The sequence below is a fragment of the Cervus canadensis genome, chromosome 32, assembly GCF_019320065.1.
Source record: "Cervus canadensis isolate Bull #8, Minnesota chromosome 32, ASM1932006v1, whole genome shotgun sequence".
NCBI classification, from domain to species: Eukaryota; Metazoa; Chordata; class Mammalia; order Artiodactyla; family Cervidae; genus Cervus; species Cervus canadensis.
This window is the reverse complement of record NC_057417.1, coordinates 6,091,257-6,109,715: the sequence shown is the minus strand read 5'-3', so window position 1 is coordinate 6,109,715 and position 18,459 is coordinate 6,091,257. Positions and strand designations below refer to the sequence as shown.

The window sequence follows — 18,459 nt, the reverse complement described above, 5'->3', positions numbered from 1 at the left end:
TGTAGCACAGGGGTTTTTGGAACATGTGGGCTTGGTATTTGTGGCACGTGGGTTTCGTTGGCCCGCTCCACGTGGGATCTTAGTTCCCTCACCAGGGTTTGAAAGCGTCTCCTGCGTTGGAAGGTAGATTCTTAACCACTGGACCCCCAGAGAAGTCCTACCAACTGCTAACACTTATTGGGCATTTATTCACTCAGTGCCACACATAGGCTGAGTGCTCTTATGTATGGCTTGCCTTGCACAACAATCCTGCAGGTTGGTACTATCGTTACCCCATTTTATAAAGGAGACAACAGAGAGGAGATGTAACTTGCCTACTGTCTCTCAGCGAATTCAGGGCAGAGCCAGGACTGGACCCCAGGGGCTCCATCTCTCATTTCTATATGTTTTACTACTTGCTGTTCCCCCCCCCCCCCCCAAACCCTGCCCACCCCACCACCCATATCTCCTGCCACTGTCTTCAGTTCACACATGCTGTTCAGATGAAAGGAAATAGTTGAGAACCTGAGGCCTGGGGCCGGGCAGCCAAGGGGCCCCTCTTGGCTTGGGTTGTGGGCAGATACAGAGGGTTAGAGGCGCAATGAAACCCAGCAGCCTCTGGGAGCCTTTTCCAGCAGTGGAGGAGCAAGCAGGCTTCCTAGAATTGTCCCTGGGGGACCAGCAGCAGCTGAGGAGAGATGCTGACCATTCCTGTCCCTAATGAGGGAGGCTCAGAAAAGAGCAATTACAGCTTCAGCATTTGTGTTCTCCCAGGAGGGCCAGGACTAGTCCTGAGCTCTCTGGACAAGGCCGGCTTGCTTCTGATAAAAGCAGACATTTGCTAAGCACTTTGGCAGCAAATAGATGGCAAATAGATGGGGAAACAGTGGAAACAATGACAGACTTTATTTTGTTGGGCTCCAAAATCAAAACTGCAGATGGTGACTGTAGCCATGAAATTAAAAGGCGCTTACTCCTTGGAAGAAAAGTTATGACCAACCTAGACAGCATATTAAAAAGCAGAGACTTTTCTTTGCCAGCAAAGGTCCATCTAGTCAAAGGTATGGTTTTTCCATTAGTCATATATGGACGTGACAGTTGGACTATAAACAAAGCTGAGCACCGAAGAATTGATGCTTTTGAACTGTGGTATTGGAGAAGACTCTTGAGAGTCGCTTGAACAGCAAGGAGATCCAACCAGTCCATCCTAAAGGAGATCAGTCCTGGGTGTTCATTGGAAGGACTTATGCTGAAGCTGAAAGTCCAATGCTTTGGCCACCTGATGTGAAGAGCTGACTTATTTGAAAAGACCTTGATGCTAGGAAAGATTGAAGGCGGGAGGAGAAGGGGACAGAGGAAAGACACAGGGATGAGATGGTTGGGTGGCATCACCGACTCAATGGACATGAGTTTGAGTAAACTCGGGGAGTTTGTGATGGACAGGGAGGCCTGGCGTGCTGCATGGGGCCGCAAAGAGTCGGACACTACTGAGCTAGTGAACCGAACTGAACTTGGCAGCAGGAGCATCAGACCTGTCTCAGAACCCTCTGCCTGCAGGGGGCGCACTCCCCGCCCCGCTTCTGCGGTTGCAGGTCTGGGTCCCAAAGAATCGCACGTTCCTCGGGTCCCCGTACACTTGCTCTGCTGACACTGGCTCTCTGAAAAGGAGGCAGAACAAACTCTCTAAAATGCAAACGTGAGCGCGCTGCCCCTCAGTGGGCAAAGGAGCGCGGGTCCCAGGGCAGTGGCCACTCTCCCCAGTGACACCGACGTCCCTTCCCAAGCGGACTCCTCACCACGTTCTCCTCTGCGCCCGGCCTCCAGCCTCACCACGGTGCTTAAGGCGAAGAGGTGCGGTCCTCTCGCTTGCTGTCATCCTGGTCTTTCCGTCATCCGTCTCCTCTGTGTGACACCATGGCCTCCCCTCCGCCTCTTACTTGCTGTTCCAAGCTTTGGGGCAGAGGGTCACCTCCTCGTAGAAGGCTCCTTCACCTCTTAGACTGAGCAGGATCTCCCTGCTGTATGCTGTCAGACACCCCTGTGTCTTCTCCACACTTTGCGGGGTTTATAACCCGTCCACGTATGTCACAGCCCTGAAAATCTTCACTTGAGAAACCGGACAGTAGCAGGGTAATCTGAATGATAGACAATTATTCTCCCCCACAATACATATACACACATATACACACATGCACACATATATGCACAATGTACATGTAATCATACAGACACATACACATATACTGTATGCACAAAGACATGCATGCAATGTTGTTCTTTGCAGCACTGGACTTTACCATCACCACCAGACACATCCACAGCTGAGTGTCATTTCTGCTTTGGCCCAGCCACTTCATTCTTTCTGGAGCTATTTCTCCGCACTTCTCCAGTAGCACATTGGACACCTACCGACCTGGGAGGGATCATCTTCTGGTGTCATATCTTTTTGCCTTTTCATACCGTTCTCGCAGCAAGAATACTGGAGTGGTTTGCCTTTCCCTCCTCCAGTGGACCACGTTTTGTCACAACTCTTCCATTACTACCCATCCATCTTGGGTGACCATGACATGGCTCATAACTTCACTGAGTTACACAAGCCCCTTTGACATGACAAGGCTGTGATCTATGAAGAGGATATACACAGACACGTAGGCACACAGACACACACACAAACTTATACATACATATGCATACGAGATAACAGATCTTATGCTTTCTCAAATGCACTGAGAAGTATCCAAGGAATGACAGAGACAGAAAAAAAGCCAAGGAGGACTTCCTGGAGGGTGTGGAACCAAACCAAATCATTGAGTGAAATTCATCGAACAGGTGAGGCCAGCTTTCAAATACTTGCCATCCATCGGCACCCATGATTCACTACTGTACCCTTATAATAAGTGTTCTGGTTGTGTTTTGGTGTTTACTCTTGCTTGGATTGGTTTCTATTTTGTGAAACTAGAAAGAGTCTTGGAAAGCACACACATCTACTCATTCAGTACACGGGAGGGGCAGTGGGGTCATGAGGGTACTGGCTCCTCAAAAGGAGGAAGTGTGCTATTTGACTTTATAATGTTCTATCAACAAGCTCTCTTAGAGGCCAGCATCAGAAATACTTTCTGAATTAAGCAAAGAGAGTAACTTTTTGAAGGTTGCAGGGCCTTATAGAATTAAGGGAACAAGTGGAACATAGGTGGGAACAAAGGATGCTTCAGAGGCTGCAGAGAAGTGACCACAGTGTAGGCACATGAGACGCTCCTGCTGCCCTCTGAACCTGGCTGCCCAAGATGCCCTTTGGTTTCAGGGGTTGGGATTGTCTGGCCTGGGTTGAAGAGACTGCCCTTGGATATGTGAGCTGAGTCTCTACCCCACCTTGGCAGTCTATAGTGCATTGGAATGGACACACAATTGGAAATTCTTACCAAAAGGCTATCAGTAAACCATAGGAAGAAGGGTGGACTTGAAAATAAAAAGTCACAAATTCTATTAAAGTGCCTACTTTAAAATGCCCATTTAGAGGCGCTGAATCCACCTGTTTCTTTGGTGTCCTCAGTGATCTATTTCTGTCTCCTGCTTAGACATGGGAAGTCAGCCATGGGTCAAATCTTGGAGCAGCCGATACCAGCCAAAAAAGAGACTCTTGACAGACAAGCTCCTTCCCTAGCTCATAACACACACTAAACTTCTCAGATGTGGTCTTTTTAAAAAAATAGTTATTTTTATTTTACTTATTTATTTGGCTGTGCTGAGTCTTAGTTGCAGCATGTGGGATCTTTGATCTTCGTTGCAGCATGTTGGATCTAGTTCTCTGACCAGGGATCGAACCTGGACGCCCTGAATTGAGAGCACAGAATCTTAGCCACTGGGCCACCAGGGGAGTCCTCCTCAGGTGTGGTCTTGATGATTTCTCACTAGGACTGGATTGGGCACCTTGACTTCTTGCTCTGGTCCTCAGTAAACAGATCATTACCAGGAACAAAGAGCGTACTAGGGTGTAACTTGCGTGCTAAGCAGCCAGTCACCTCCTCTTGTCTGTCTCTGGCTGCCACATCCCAAATCCTGGCATGAGGGTCACTTGGGCCCTGGTCCATGAGCCTCTAATGGACCTGGATCCAATCCTGCCTGCAGTCCTGCAGAGCCATGAGGATTTGGCTAATATACTTAACCTGTCTGAGCCTCTGTTTACCCATTGGCAAAACGAGGGTAAAAGCCAATGGAAATTTGCTGTGACTCAGGGAACTCAAAGCAGGGCACTGTAACAACCTAGAGGGGTAACAACCTAGAGGGGTAACAACCTAGAGGGGTAACAACCTAGAGGGGTAACAACCTAGAGGGGTAACAACCTAGAGGGGTGGGAAAGAGGGGGAGGTGAGAGTGAGGTTCAAGAGGAAGGGAACATGTACACCTGTGGCTAATTCATGTTCATATATGCAGAAATCAAACCAATATTGTAAAGCAATCATCAATCAGTTAAAAATAAATTTATATAATTTTAAAAAAAAGAGTGCTTACTTCACAGAATTGTAGTTAGGATTAAATGAAATGATAAGCCAGTAAATTGCTGGACCCAGAATGGGGGCTCAATAAATAGCAATTATTGTTATTATTGATAAATACTTATTTCAATCCCAAATCAACTGTCTGGTGTAGCAGAAGGGAGACTGCAGTCAGACCTGAATTAGAATCCAGCTCCTACAACTTATTAGTTAGGTAAGTCACCTCTGAATCTCAGTTTCTTCATCTGTAAAGTGGGTAGAATAATTTCTAGCTTCAGGACAGATATGAATATTTATGAATATATTCAGCTTATCAGTGACCTCATGAAAGGCTGAGCCAGAAGCATCCAGCTAAGCTGCTGCCAGATCCCTGACCCACAGAAAGTGAGATAATAAATGTTCTTTGTTTCAAGTTGCTGTTTTGAGGATAATTTGTTATCCAGCAAAAGTTAATGAACACACGCATCTGGTTACTTCTGCTTACCAATTATTGGCTAGACTGTATCACATGGTCACTCCACCCTCAAGGGAGCCTGGGAAGTGTAGTTTTTTAACCAGGCAGATGGCCAGTTGGAATAAAGTTAAGACTTTATTAGTGAGGAGAAGGGGAGAATGGATAATGCATCAAATAGTTTCTTTATTATATTGTTGCTTGTTATATTTCTTATAGTACAAAGCTGCAAGAAGTTGAAATGGTTTGTGGATAACACCTCCTTTTCTTTTTTTTTCTTTACTAATTCATGGTGGAGAGGCAGCAACCCAGCTCCCACAAATGGCCATGCTGCTGCTTTGCTTGCAGTGTTTTCAATAAAATTAGGGGACAAGGAAAGTATGTATAAGTCCTCTCTGTGTCTGTCTCCCCTAGTAAATAAGCCAGCCACAAAGATGTTTGCATCATCCATCAACTATTTAATTTCTTAAGGGGCTATTCATTTAAGAACCTTTCTGCTGGCCAATTGTATGGCTGTGAAAGGCTCTGGAAAGATTTATTGGCTCTTAATTTTTCTTACTGGCATCCTCTCCTTCATTCCCTCTCAAGAGGAGAAGACCCAATGCTATCATAATATTTTGTGTCATATGTTTGAATATCTGCCATAGGAACATTTAACTTTTTTTCCTAATTAAATGGGAAATATAATTCCAGTTTTTATGTTTTATGAAAACACTTTTATCACACCATGAGCCTTTTTGTGCTGTTTCCCAGTGGAAGAAAAACTAACCATTCTCTGAAGACCTACTGCATGCCAAGTGTTTATATATAGAAAAATATGTATGCATATATAAAAAATAAAATATGTATATGTATGTGTATATATTCTCAGTTGCTCAATTGTGTCCAACTCTTTGTGACCCATGGACTGTAGCCTTCCAGGCTTCTCTGTCCATGGAATTTTCCAAGCAGAACACTGGAGTGGGTTGCATAGGTGCACCCACGATAGATCTATGATAAGGGTCGCTAGGATGTCCATTTTTTTTTTTTTTTTAGTTTTTTTTTTTTTTTATTAGTGGAGGCTAATTACTTCGCACATTTCAGTGGGGTTTTTGGTCATACATTATATGAATCAGCCATAGATTAATCACATATTCCCATTCCCGTCCCGCTCCCACCTCCCTCTCCACCCGATTCCTCTGGGTCTTCCCAGTGCACCAGGCCCGAGCACTTGTCTCATGAATCCCACCTGGGCTGGTGATCTGTTTCACCATAGATAGTATACATGCTGTTCTTTTGAAACATCCCACCCTTACCTTCTCCCACAGAGTCCAAAAGTCTGTTCTGTATTTCTGTGTCTCTTTTTCTGTTTTGTATATAGGGTTATTGTTACCATCTTTCTAAATTCCATATATATGTGTTAGTATGCTGTAATGTTCTTTATCTTTCTGGCTTACTTCACTCTGTATAATGGGCTCCAGCTTCATCCATCTCATTAGGATGTTCAAATGAATTCTTTTTAAATGGCTGAGTAATATTCCATGGTGTATATGTACCACAGCTTCCCTTTCCATTATCTGCTGATGGCATTAGGTTGCCTTCCATGTCCGGCTATTATAAACATGGCTGCGATGACATTGGGTGCAACATGTCTCTTTCAGTCTGGTTTCCCAGTGTGTATGCCCAGAAGTGGGATTGCTGGGTCATTGGCAGTTCCTATTTAGTTTTTAAGAAATCTCCACATGTTTTCGCATAGGGGCTGTACTAGTTTGCATTCCCACCAACAGTGTAAGAGGGTTCCCTTTTCTCCACACCCTCTCCAGCATTTATTGCTTGTAGACTTTTGGATAGCAGCCATCCTGACTGGCGTGTAATGGTACCTCATTGTGGTTTTGATTTGCATTTCTCTAATAATGAGTGATGTTGAGCATCTTTTCATGTGTTTGTTAGCCATCTGTATGTCTTCTTTGGAGAAATGTCTGTTTAGTTCTTTGGCCCATTTTTTGATTGGGTCATTTATTTTTCTGGAATTGAGCTGCAGGAGTTGCTTGTATATTTTTGAGATTAATCCTTTGTCTGTTTCTTCATTTGCTATTATTTTCTCCCAATCTGAGGGCTGTCTTTTCACCTTGCTTATAGTTTCCTTTGTAGTGCAAAAACTTTTAAGTTTCATTAGGTCCCATTTGTTTAGTTTTGCTTTTATTTCCAATATTTTGGGAGGTGGGTCATAGAGGATCTTGCTGTGATTTATGTCGGAGAGTGTTTTGCCTATGTTCTCCTCTAGGAGTTTTATAGTTTCTGGTCTTACATTTAGATCTTTAATCCATTTTGAGTTTATTTTTGTGTATGGTGTTAGAAAGTGTTCTAGTTTCATTCTTTTACAAGTGGTTGACCAGTTTTCCCAGCACCACTTGTTAAAGAGGTTGTCTTTTTTCCATTGTATATCCTTGCCTCCTTTGTCAAAGATAAGGTGTCCATAGGTTCGTGGATTTATCTCTGGGCTTTCTATTCTGTTCCATTGATCTATATTTCTGTCTTTGTGCCAGTACCATACTGTCTTGATGACTGTGGCTTTGTAGTAGAGTCTGAAGTCAGGCAGGTTGATTCCTCCAGTTCCATTCTTCTTTCTCAAGATTACTTTGGCTATTCGAGGTTTTTTGTATTTCCATACAAATTGTGAAATTCTTTTGGTCTAGTTCTGTGAAAAATACCGTTGGTAGCTTGATAGGGATTGCATTGAATCTATAGATTGCTTTGGGTAGAATAGCCATTTTGACAATATTGATTCTTCCAATCCATGAACACGGTATGTTTCTCCATCTGTTTGTGTCCTCTTTGATTTCTTTCATCAGTGTTTTATAGTTTTCTATGTATAGGTCCTTTGTTTCTTTAGGTAGATATACTCCTAAGTATTTTATTCTTTTTGTTGCAATGGTGAATGGTATTGTTTCTTAATTTCTCTTTCTGTTTTTTCATTGTTAGTATATAGGAATGCAAGGGATTTCTGTGTGTTAATTTTATATCCTGCAACTTTACTATATTCATTGATTAGCTCTAGTAATTTTCTGGTAGAGTCTTTAGGGTTTTCTATATAGAGGATCATGTCATCTGCAAACAGTGAGAGTTTTACTTCTTCTTTTCCTATCTGGATTCCTTTTACTTCTTTTTCTGCTCTGATTGCTGTGGCCAGAACTTCCAACACTATGTTGAATAGTAGTGGTGAGAGTGGGCACCCTTGTCTTGTTCCTGATTTCAGGGGAAATGCCTTCAATTTTTCACCATTGAGGGTGATGCTTGCTGTGGGTTTGTCATATATAGCTTTTATTATGTTGAGGTATGTTCCTTCTACTCCTGCTTTTTGGAGAGTTTTAATCATAAATGAGTGTTGAATTTTGTCAAAGGCTTTCTCTGCATCTATTGAGATAATCATATGGTTTTTATCTTTCAATTTGTTAATGTGGTGTATTACATTGATTGATTTGCGGATATTAAAGAATCCTTGCATTCCTGGGATAAAGCCCACTTGGTCGTGGTGTATGATTTTTTTAATATGTTGTTGGATTCTGTTTGCTAGAATTTTGTTAAGGATTTTTGCATCTATGTTCATCAGTGATATTGGCCTGTAGTTTTCTTTTTTTGTGGCATCTTTGTCTGGTTTTGGAATTAGGGTGATGGTGGCCTCATAGAATGAGTTTGGAAGCTTACCTTCATCTGCAATTTTCTGGAAGAGTTTGAGTAAGATAGGTGTTAGCTCTCTCTAAATTTTTGGTAGAATTCAGCTGTGAAGCCATCTGGTCCTGGGCTTTTGTTTGCTGGAAGATTTTTGATGACAGTTTCGATTTCCTTGCTTGTGATGGGTCTGTTAAGATCTTCTATTTCTTCCTGGTTCAGTTTTGGAAAGTTATACTTTTCTAAGAATTTGTCCATTTCATCCAAGTTGTCCATTTTATTGGCATAGAGCTGCTGGTAGTAGTCTCTTATGATCCTTTGTATTTCAGTGTTGTCTGTTGTGATCTCTCCATTTTCATTTCTAATTTTGTTAAATTTGGTTCTTCTCTCTTTGCTTCTTAATGAGTCTTGCTAATGGTTTGTCAATTTTGTTTATTTTTTCAAAAAACCAGCTTTTAGCTTTGTTGATTTTTGCTATGGTCTCTTTAGTTTCTATTGCATTTATTTCTGCCTTAATTTTTAAGATTTCTTTCCTTCTGCTAACCCTGGGGTTCTTCATTTCTTCCTTCTCTAATTGCTTTAGGTGTAGAGTTAGGTTATTTATTTGGCTTTTTTCTTGTTTCTTGATGTAAGCCTGTAATGCTATGAACCTTCCCCTTAGCACTGCTTTTACAGTGTCCCATAGGTTTTGGGTTGTTGTGTTTTCATTTTCATTCATTTCTATACATATTTTGATTTCTTTTTTGATTTCTTCTATGATTTGTTGGTTATTCAGAAGCATGTTATTTAGCCTCCATGTGTTTGAATTTTTAACAATTTTTTTCCTGTAATTGAGATCTAATCTTACTGCACTGTGGTCAGAAAAGATGACTGGAATGATTTCAATTTTTTTGAATTTTCCAAGACCAGATTTATGGCCCAGGATGTGATCTATTCTGGAGAAGGTTCCGTGTGCACTTGAGAAAAAGGTGAAGTTGATTGTTTTGGGTGAAATGTCCTATAGATATCAATTAGGTCTAGCTGGTCCATTGTGTCATTTAAGGTTTGTGTTTCCTTGTTAATTTTCTGTTTAGTTGATCTATCCATAGTTGTGAGTGGGGTATTAAAGTCTCGCACTATTATTGTGTTACTATTAATTTCCTCTTTCATACTCGTTAGTTTGCCGTACATATTGCGGTGCTCCTATGTTGGGTGCATATATATTTATAATTGTTATATCTTCTTCTTGGATTGATCCTTTGATCATTATGTAGTGTCCTTCTTTGTCTCTTTTCACATCCTTTATTTGAAAGTCTATTTTATCTGATATGAGTATTGCGACTCCTGCTTTCTTTTGGTCTCTGTTTGCGTGAAATATTTTTTTCCAGCCCTTCACTTTTAGTCTGTATGTGTCTCTTGTTTTGAGGTGGGTCTCTTGTAGACAGCATATATAGGGGTCTTGTTTTTGTATCCATTCAGCCAATCTTTGTCTTTTGGTTGGGGCATTCAACCCATTTACATTTAAGGTAATTATTGATAGGTGTGGTCCCGTTGCCATTTACTTTGTTGTTTTGGGTTCACGTTTATACTACCTTTCTGCATTTCCTGTCTAGAGAAGATCCTTTAGCATTTGTTGAAGAGCTGGTTTGGTGGTGCTGAATTCTCTCTGCTTTTGTTTATCTGTAAAGCTTTTGAATTCTCCTTCATATCTGAATGAGATCCTTGCTGGATACAGTAATCTAGGTTGTAGGTTATTCTCTTTCATTACTTTCAGTACGTCCTGCCATTCCCTTCTGGCCTGGAGGGTTTCTATTGATAGATCAGCTGTTGTCCTTATGGGAATCCCTTTGTGTGTTATTTGTTGTTTTTCCCTTGCTGCTTTTAATATTTGTTCTTTGTGTTTGATCTTTGTTAGTTTGATTAATATGTGTCTTGGGGTGTTTCGCCTTGGGTTTATCCTGTTTGGAACTCTCTGGGTTTCTTGGACTTGGGTGGCTATTTCCTTCCCCATTTTAGGGAAGTTTTTAGCTATTATCTCCTCGAGTATTTTCTCATGGCCTTTCTTTTTGTCTTCTTCTTCTGGGACTCCTATGATTTGAATGTTGGGGTGTTTCACATTGTCCCAGAGGTCCCTGAGGTTGTCCTCATTTCTTTTGATCCTTTTTTCTTTTTTCCTCTCTGCTTCATTTATTTCCACCATTTTATCTTCTACCTCACTTATCCTATCTCTTGTCTCCGTTATTCTACTCTTGGTTCACTCCGGAGTGTTTTTGATTTCATTTATTGCATTATTCATTTTTAATTGACTCTTTTTTATTTCTTCTAGGTCTTTATTAAACATTTCTTGCATCTTTTCAATCTTTGTCTCCAGGCTATTTATCTGTAACTCCATTTTGTTTTCAAGATTTTGGATCATTATTATTATCATTATTCTAAATTCTTTTTCAGGTAGATTCCCTATCTCCTCCTCTTTTGTTTGACTTGGTGGGCATTTTTCATGTTCCTTTACCTGTTGGGTATTTCTTTGCCTTTTCATCTTGTTTAGATTGCTGTGTCTGGAGTAGACTTTCTGTATTCTGGAGGTCTGTGGTTCCTTTTTATTGTGGAGGATTTACCCAGTGGGTGGGGTTAGATGATTGGCTTGTCAAGGTTTCCCGGTTAGGGAAGCTTGCGTCAGTGTACTGGTGCGTGGAACTTGATTTCTTCTTTTTGGAGAGCAATGGAGTGCCCAGTAATGAGTTTTGAGATGGGTCTATGTGTTAGGTGCGACCTTGGGTAGCCTGTATGTTGATGTTCAGGGCTATGTTCCTGCGTTGCTGGAGAATTTGCGTGGTATGTCTTGCTCTAAAACTTATTGGCTCTTGGGTGGTGGTTGGTTTCAGTGTAGGTATGGAGGCTTTTGGACGGTCACTTATTACTTAAAGTTCCATGTAGTCAGGAGTTTTCTGGTGTTCTCAGGTTTTGGGCTTAAGTCTCCTGCCTCTGGATTTCAGTTTTATTCTTCCTGTAGTCTCAGGACTTCTCCAACTATACAGCCCTGATAAGAAAACTTCTAGGTTAATGGCTAAAAGATTCGCCCCCGTTAGGGACACCCAGAGAGGTTCACAGAGTTACATGAAGAAGAGGAGAGGGAGGAGGGAGATAGAGATGAACAGGAGGAGAAAAAGGGGGACTCAAGAGGAGAGAGACAGATCTACGCAGCTGTCTGTTCCCAGAGTGTTCTCCGTAGCCCAGACACCTACAAAGATTCACAGAATTGGATTGGGAAGAGAAGGGGAAAGGAGGAAATAGAGGTGTTCTGAGGTAGAAAACAGAGAGTCAAGATTGGGAGAGAATAATCTTTGATTTAAAAATAGGGCTTCTCTTCTTTTTTTTTTTTTTGTAAGGTTATAGTGTATTGAAAATGAAAATTAAGGAGTAGTAGAGGAGTACTAGAGGACTTTAAAAGAAATAAGAGAAAAAGAAAAATAGAAAATAGAAGAGAAAAAGGAAAGAAAAAAAAGAAGATAAAAAGGAAGAAAAAGAAAAAAAGAAAGAAAAAAAAATTTTTTTCCCCCTAATTAAAAAAATCGTAAAAATCTATGGAAATGAAAGTTAAGGAGTAATGGGGGAGTAATAGGAGATTTTAAAGGAAAATAAAAGAGAAAAAATAAAAAAGAAAAAATAATAAAAAATAAAATAAAAAAAGAACAAAAAAAAAAAAGAGAGAAAAAAGTAAAATTATATCTAGGAGTTTCTCTGGAGCTGTTGCGGTCAGTGTGGGTTCGGCTCAGTTTCAGATAGCTCCTCGTTCCAGCTTACACTTCTCGGTATCTACAGGCCCCTTACGGTGTAGCCGGTGTTTTCTACAGGGATTTTAATCTGTTGCACCAGTCCCTTCTGAAGCAGTTCCCTTTGTTTATTTGGCTTCTGTTTGCCGGTCTCTTTAGAGCCTCATTTCCGCCCTGACACAGGCGGGCGGAGGTGGACTCTTATTCAGGTAGCTAGTTCCGTTGCACTGCTGGGAGGGGCTGACGCTGCGGGGAGGGGCTGGCCCTGCGGGGGCGGGCTGGCGCTGCCAGGAGGGGCTGACGCTGCTTTCTCCGTCTGCGCTGCTCAGGCTCCTGGCTGTTCTATATGGAGCGCGCCCCGTGCTGCGCGAGGTTCCAGCCCTCCGGTGTTCCACAAAAGCGCGGACCGAAAAGCTGCGCCTGCTCTCTGTGCCTTCCCCGTCAGAGCGGTCCAGGCAGCCAGGGGCTTGATGGGCGCACTCTCCCCAGGTGTGGCGCGCCCACTCCCTTCCACGGACCCAGTCTCAGTTTCCGCTGACGCCAGTCGGGTGCGCGCGCCTTCCGCCCTCCGCGTCCCCAGCCCCAGTCCCCGCCCCGCGCCGGTCGGGTGCCTGCGCCCTGTGTCTCACCGCGACCTTCCCCTCCCCCCTGCCTCCTGCCTCCGGCGGGGCTGGGCCGGTCCGCAGCCTGCGAGCTCTTCTCTGGACTTTCGGTCCCTTTGTTCTGCGAACGGGCGGCAGTGTGTTCCGGCCGGTTAATTTTCTCTCTCTCTTTTGGTCTCCCACAGTTCAAGTTGGCACCTCACAGAAGCTCCCTCCGATTGTCCTCAGGGCACTCAGGCCCGGACCCTACCCCAAGCAGTGCCGCCTAAGACTCCCTTCCCGGGACGGATCTCCGTCCTTAGCTCTTTTGTCTCACTTTTTATCTTTTATATTTTGTCCTACCTCCTTTCGAAGACAATGGGCTGCTTTTCTGGGCGCCTGATGACCTCAGCTAGCGATCAGAAGTTGTTTTGTGAAGTTTGCTCTGCGTTCAGTTATTCTTTTGATGAATTTGTAGGAGAGAAAGTGGTCTCCCCGTCCTACTCCTCCGCCATCTTGGCTCCTCCAGGATGTCCATTTTATAGATGAGATTCATAGAAGTGACTTGCCCAGGAGATAATCAAAATTTGAATACAAGACTCAGGTTTCAAAGTCTTTGCCTGCATGCATGCTAAGCTGCTTCAGTCATGTCCAGCTCTTTGCGATTCCATGGACTGTAGCCTGCCAGGCTCCTCTGTCCACGGGATTCTCCAGCCAAGAACACTGAAGTGGATTGCAATGCCCTCCTGCAGGGGATCATCCCCACCCAGGGATCTAACCTGCATCTTTTATGTCTCCTGCACCGGCAGGCGGGTCTTTACCACGGGCGCCACCAGGGAAGCCCTTCAATGTCTATGTTGTTGTTGCTCAGTTGCTAAATTGTGTCCAACTCTTTGCGACCCCGTGGACTATAGCCCACCAGGCTCCTCTGTCCATAGGATTCTCTAGGCAAAAATACTGGAGTGGGTTGCCATTTCTTTCTCCAGGGAATCTTCCCGACCCAGCGATTGAACCCAGGTCTCCTGCACAGGCAGTCAGATTCTTTACCACTTAGCCAATCAGGGAAGTCAAAGTCAACGTCTTTGCTTGCCACTAAATTGTTACTCCCCCTGCCCCCTGATTTAAGAAGGAAAAACTGATCCTCGTTATCAACCTTTAACTTTTTTCTTTTGGTTGGTTTCTTGACCGAGTTAAAAAGTTAATGACAAAACTTTTAGGCTCTTACCTGGTGCCTAATTGTATTTTAATATTTGATGTGCTTAGAAACGTATGAAGAATTAGTGTTAATTCTGAGCTGATTATCACATTCTGGCATGTCTTATGGCATGTGGCCTTCAGGATGTTCTTGAACTTTTCCCTCTAATTATTGCTGTGTGGCTGTGAATTGATGCTGCTATGAAAGGAGCCTGTTGGGACTTCATTTTTTTTTTTTTTTTATCATTAAAATAAAGATCTAGGAGAAAGTGGATCTGGCTTTTCTGAAGATTTGTGGTGTTCTGTTGCCCATGAATTGGTTTCCATTTGATTAGAGGCCAGTCTCTGCTTGGATTTAATTTTGGCAGCAGGGTCTTTGTTCAAGATTTCATTTTACTTTGCATTCTAGTTTTTTTTTTTTTAGATCATTTTGGATTCACATTCAGTTGTAAGAGATAATAGAGAGATACCATGCATCCTTTACCTTATTTCCCCCCTAATGGAAAACTTGAAAAATATGAAAATTCCAATAAAATTACAACCAGGATATTGACTTAGTAGAGTCACTAATAGGACAGTTCTATCACAAGATTCCTCCTGAGTTAGTTTTATAGCCATGCCCAGTTAAGATGACTTGATGACTAGGAATAAGGTCACCTAGGAGAGCTTAAATTCATGGGGTCACGTCATAAAGTCAGATGCGACTGAGCGACTGAACAGAACTGCTTAAACAAGGGAAGAAAAGCATTTCTTGGAAGAGGCATTAATATCTGCTGTTGTCCGCTCATTGTCTCCTCTTCTATTTTTTCTCTTTCAATCAGGTGACTCCGATGAGGCTGTCAATCATAGACCTTACTCCCATTGCCATAGAAATCAGTCAGGTGACCCATGCCAAGCCAATCACAGTAAGTCATTTCCCTGCTAACAGAGACTGGTGGTGGGTGGATGGGAGAGCATATTTCCAATTCTGGTCTAAAGACTTTCCCTGCATTTTGATATAAAGCAGGAGAAAGGGTTTGCCTCTAGAGTTCTGGAGCTAAAATGATGGGGCATCGTTGCTTGCAGCCTGTTTCCTACCATGTGAGACAAACCTGTCTATCAGAAAAGAACATGAAGCCCACACAGGGATATAGGGATTGGAAAGATGGCAGATGAGTGAGTGATGGAGATCGCAGCTTTGTTTCCTCTCTGGGTGCAGTTGTGCCTAAAGTCACCTCCTTCTCTCTAGTTATTGGCATGTAAATCAGTAACTTGTATCGTTTTGCTTACATTGGTTTGAATTCTATCACTTTCTGTTGCAGGAAGGGGGACCCCTTCCAGGGCCGAAGAGTGGGCTCTTGTTTTAATACTAGGAAATGAGTTGTCCGAGGAGACACATGTGCTGACAAAGCAAGAGATTTTACTAGGAAGGGGCGCCCAGGTGGAGAGCAGGAGGGTAGGGAGCCCAGGAGATCTTCTCTGCCACATGGCCCACAGTCCCGGGTTTTAAGGGGATGGGATCAGTCGCTGAGTTATCTCTCATCATCACTGTGACAGGGTCCCTTCTGGTGGCTTGTGCATCACTAAGCCAAAATGGATTCCAGCAGGAAGGATTCCGGGAGGTTAGTAGGACATATGAACTGGCGTCTCCTCTCTCCTTTTGACCTTTCCCGAGTTCTTCCAGGGGGTGGTATCTTGTGAGTTCCATGTTCCTTACAGGACCTCCTGTTGTAAGATAACTCATGCAAGTGACTGTTATTTTACCTGGCCAGGGCAGGTGGTTTGGGTCAGTGTTTCTCTAACATTTCCATCCAGATAATGCTACTGAATGCTGAAGGATCCCAGGAAATCCCTTGAACTCCTGTCCAGCAAGGATACTTCAAGGTCTGAGATCAGGAACTCAACGCACAAGGGCCCAGCAGGACTGTCTCCCTGGGAGCTGTTCTGCCTCTCCCTAGGTACTGGTCTCTTCTTTCTCCCAAGATGAGCTTTTGCTTGTTCTCTATGCTCGCGCCAGCAGAAGACGGCCACTCCCCCAGCCTCTGCCATGTGGCTGTATCCTGATCCAAATTTCAGATGTCTGGGGTAGAGAACCCATTTGGCCCACTCTGTGTCCCTTGTAGGATAATGATCAGGGTATGATAATGATCAGGGTCACATGCTGCCAACAGGGCTCCCAGCAACTAACCTTGGACGTGGGAGGCAGTTCTCAGAGAAAAGGAACCAGTATGAAATTAACCTCGTGGAGATCCCTACCCCATTGCTAGGGTGCAGAGATTCTCAGGGTTGTCGTTCAGTCTCTAAGCTGTGTCCGACTCTTTGTGACCCCATGAACGTCTGTATGTTGAGAACGAACTTGTGGACACAGAGCGGAAAAGAGAGGGTGGAGCAAGTTGAGAGAGTAACATGAACATATGTACACTGCCATGTGTAAAACAGAGAGCTAGTGGGAACCTGATATACAGCACTGGGGCTCAGCCCGGTGCTCTGTGATGACCTGCTGGGTGGGATGGGGGAGACAGGAAGGAGACTCAAGAGCCAGGGGAATTATGTATGCACATCGCTGACTCACTTCTTTGTAGAGCAGAACTAACGCAACATTGTAAAGCAATTATACCCCAACAATAAAATTAAAAAAAGATCTATAAGCTTCTACCTCGTGTGGCGTGTAACAGACACCTAATTCCTTCCTTTAGCCCTTAATGTTATTTAATGACAATTGCCAAATCTCTCATACACAGTCAGAAAGGACTTCTGACATCGCCTTTTTCTTCTGGGGCTCACAAGTGCAGGAGCTCATCAATCTAGAAATATACTCTCTATTTCGCGGATTCTGTTTTCCTTTCTCCCACGAGTATCTTCTTCATTCACAAGACCCATTTACTGATTAACCTTTATTCTCTCACTGAATGGAAAGTAATCTCTCCCCTTTGAAGGCTGGAACTCCAAGAGGGGCTTAATTCTGAAAACTCAGGAAAAGGAACTACACAAAAACAAGTGTATCTTTGAGCCCTCGTGGGCCCCACGTTAATTAGAAAAATGTTGTAAAATCATTGCAGAGATGGAGGAGCCTCAGAGCGGAAGTGGGCTGGTGATAAGGATGGTATTAAAATCATCCCTTGTAAAGAACATTTCATGGAATAAGCCAAGCCTGTGAAAAGACAAGGCCTCCAGCTTCCCCTTCCCAATGACTGGAGCTCCAAGATGCTGGAGAAGGTGTCTTGAATTCAAGTTTCATAACAAATCATGGTTTTAGGTTGATTTTGATGAAGGTGAGAGGGAGACAAGAGGAAGGGAAATTTAAATGTGGGGGGAAAAGGACATCAGAGAAGGACATCATTTATTTGTTCAGTAAACCACCTATCAGTTGTCTACCTGGGCTGCAGGTTGGTTAGGATTAATGCTGCTAATGCGGCTCTTTAGTCACTCAGTCGTGTCCATCTCTTCACAACCCCAAGGACTGTAGCCCCGCCAGGCTCCTCTGTCCATGGGATTTCCCAGGCAAGAATACTGGAGCATGTTGCCATTTCCTTCTCCAGGGGATCTTCCCGACCTAGGGATTGAACCCGTGTCTCCTGCACTGCAGTCAGATTCTTTACTGCTGAGCCGTAAGGGAAACCAAGGAAATAACTGGGTTTTATTCCTGATCAGAGTAATTTACACAAATATAAAAAATCAGGTATGAAAATGATTTCCTTTTACCTTCAGCAGCTAAAGCAGACTAAATGTGATCGAATTGCGTTTCCCCCCTCTCTGCATCACAACTGCAGTACTGTTTAAGCAACACATTCTGTGTTAAACTATAGCTAACATGGATACAAAAGGCTTAACAGGCGAGCGGAGGTGAGAGTCAATGAATCACCCTTCAGCAGGAGGAAAATGCATGAGTGCTCTTCATGCTGAGTTTCTAGATTGGAGACGTGGAGACTGGGGAGGCCGAATGCTGTGAAATGCCCAGACCAGTGCTTTGGGGTGCCTCCTTCCCCCAGCCTCACCTGCTCAGGACACCTGAGAATCAACTTGTAGAATAAGTGGCTACCAAAAGTGGGGGCTGGCTGCTTGCAGCTTAAAAGCCAAAAAAGAGGCAAGTTTGGTGGAAAGGAAAGTTTGCTTTATTTTGGCTGCTGGCAACCAGGGGAGGATGGACTCTTGTCCACAGGCTGGCTCCCTCCCCACCCCGCCATTGCCTGTCAGTGGGCAAGAGCTTTATATAGGCAGAGGGAGGGGGCTACGTGCAGAAGCAGCACAGTCAACTCTGCTGGTCGTCTTGAAGTTGGTCATGTGGTGGTCTGATCAGCGTCATCGTCATGTTTCGAGTACAGTTAACCTTCAGTTCCAGGGTCAGTTTGTTCCCATTTCTTTGAGGCCAGTCCTTGGAACTGTGG

The 18,459-nt window shown here is 43.5% G+C and overlaps 1 long non-coding RNA gene across 1 annotated transcript; it reads right to left on the bottom strand.

Moving 5' to 3' along the window:
* Positions 1-1,352: 1,352 nt before the first annotated feature.
* Positions 1,353-16,957, bottom strand: LOC122433408. Its single transcript, XR_006267092.1, has 3 exons — positions 16,946-16,957; positions 16,572-16,574; positions 1,353-1,489 (listed from the first exon to the last, which is right to left on the bottom strand). It is a non-coding gene; the product is annotated as an uncharacterized LOC122433408 (long non-coding RNA).
* Between the last annotated feature and the right edge of the window lie 1,502 nt (positions 16,958-18,459).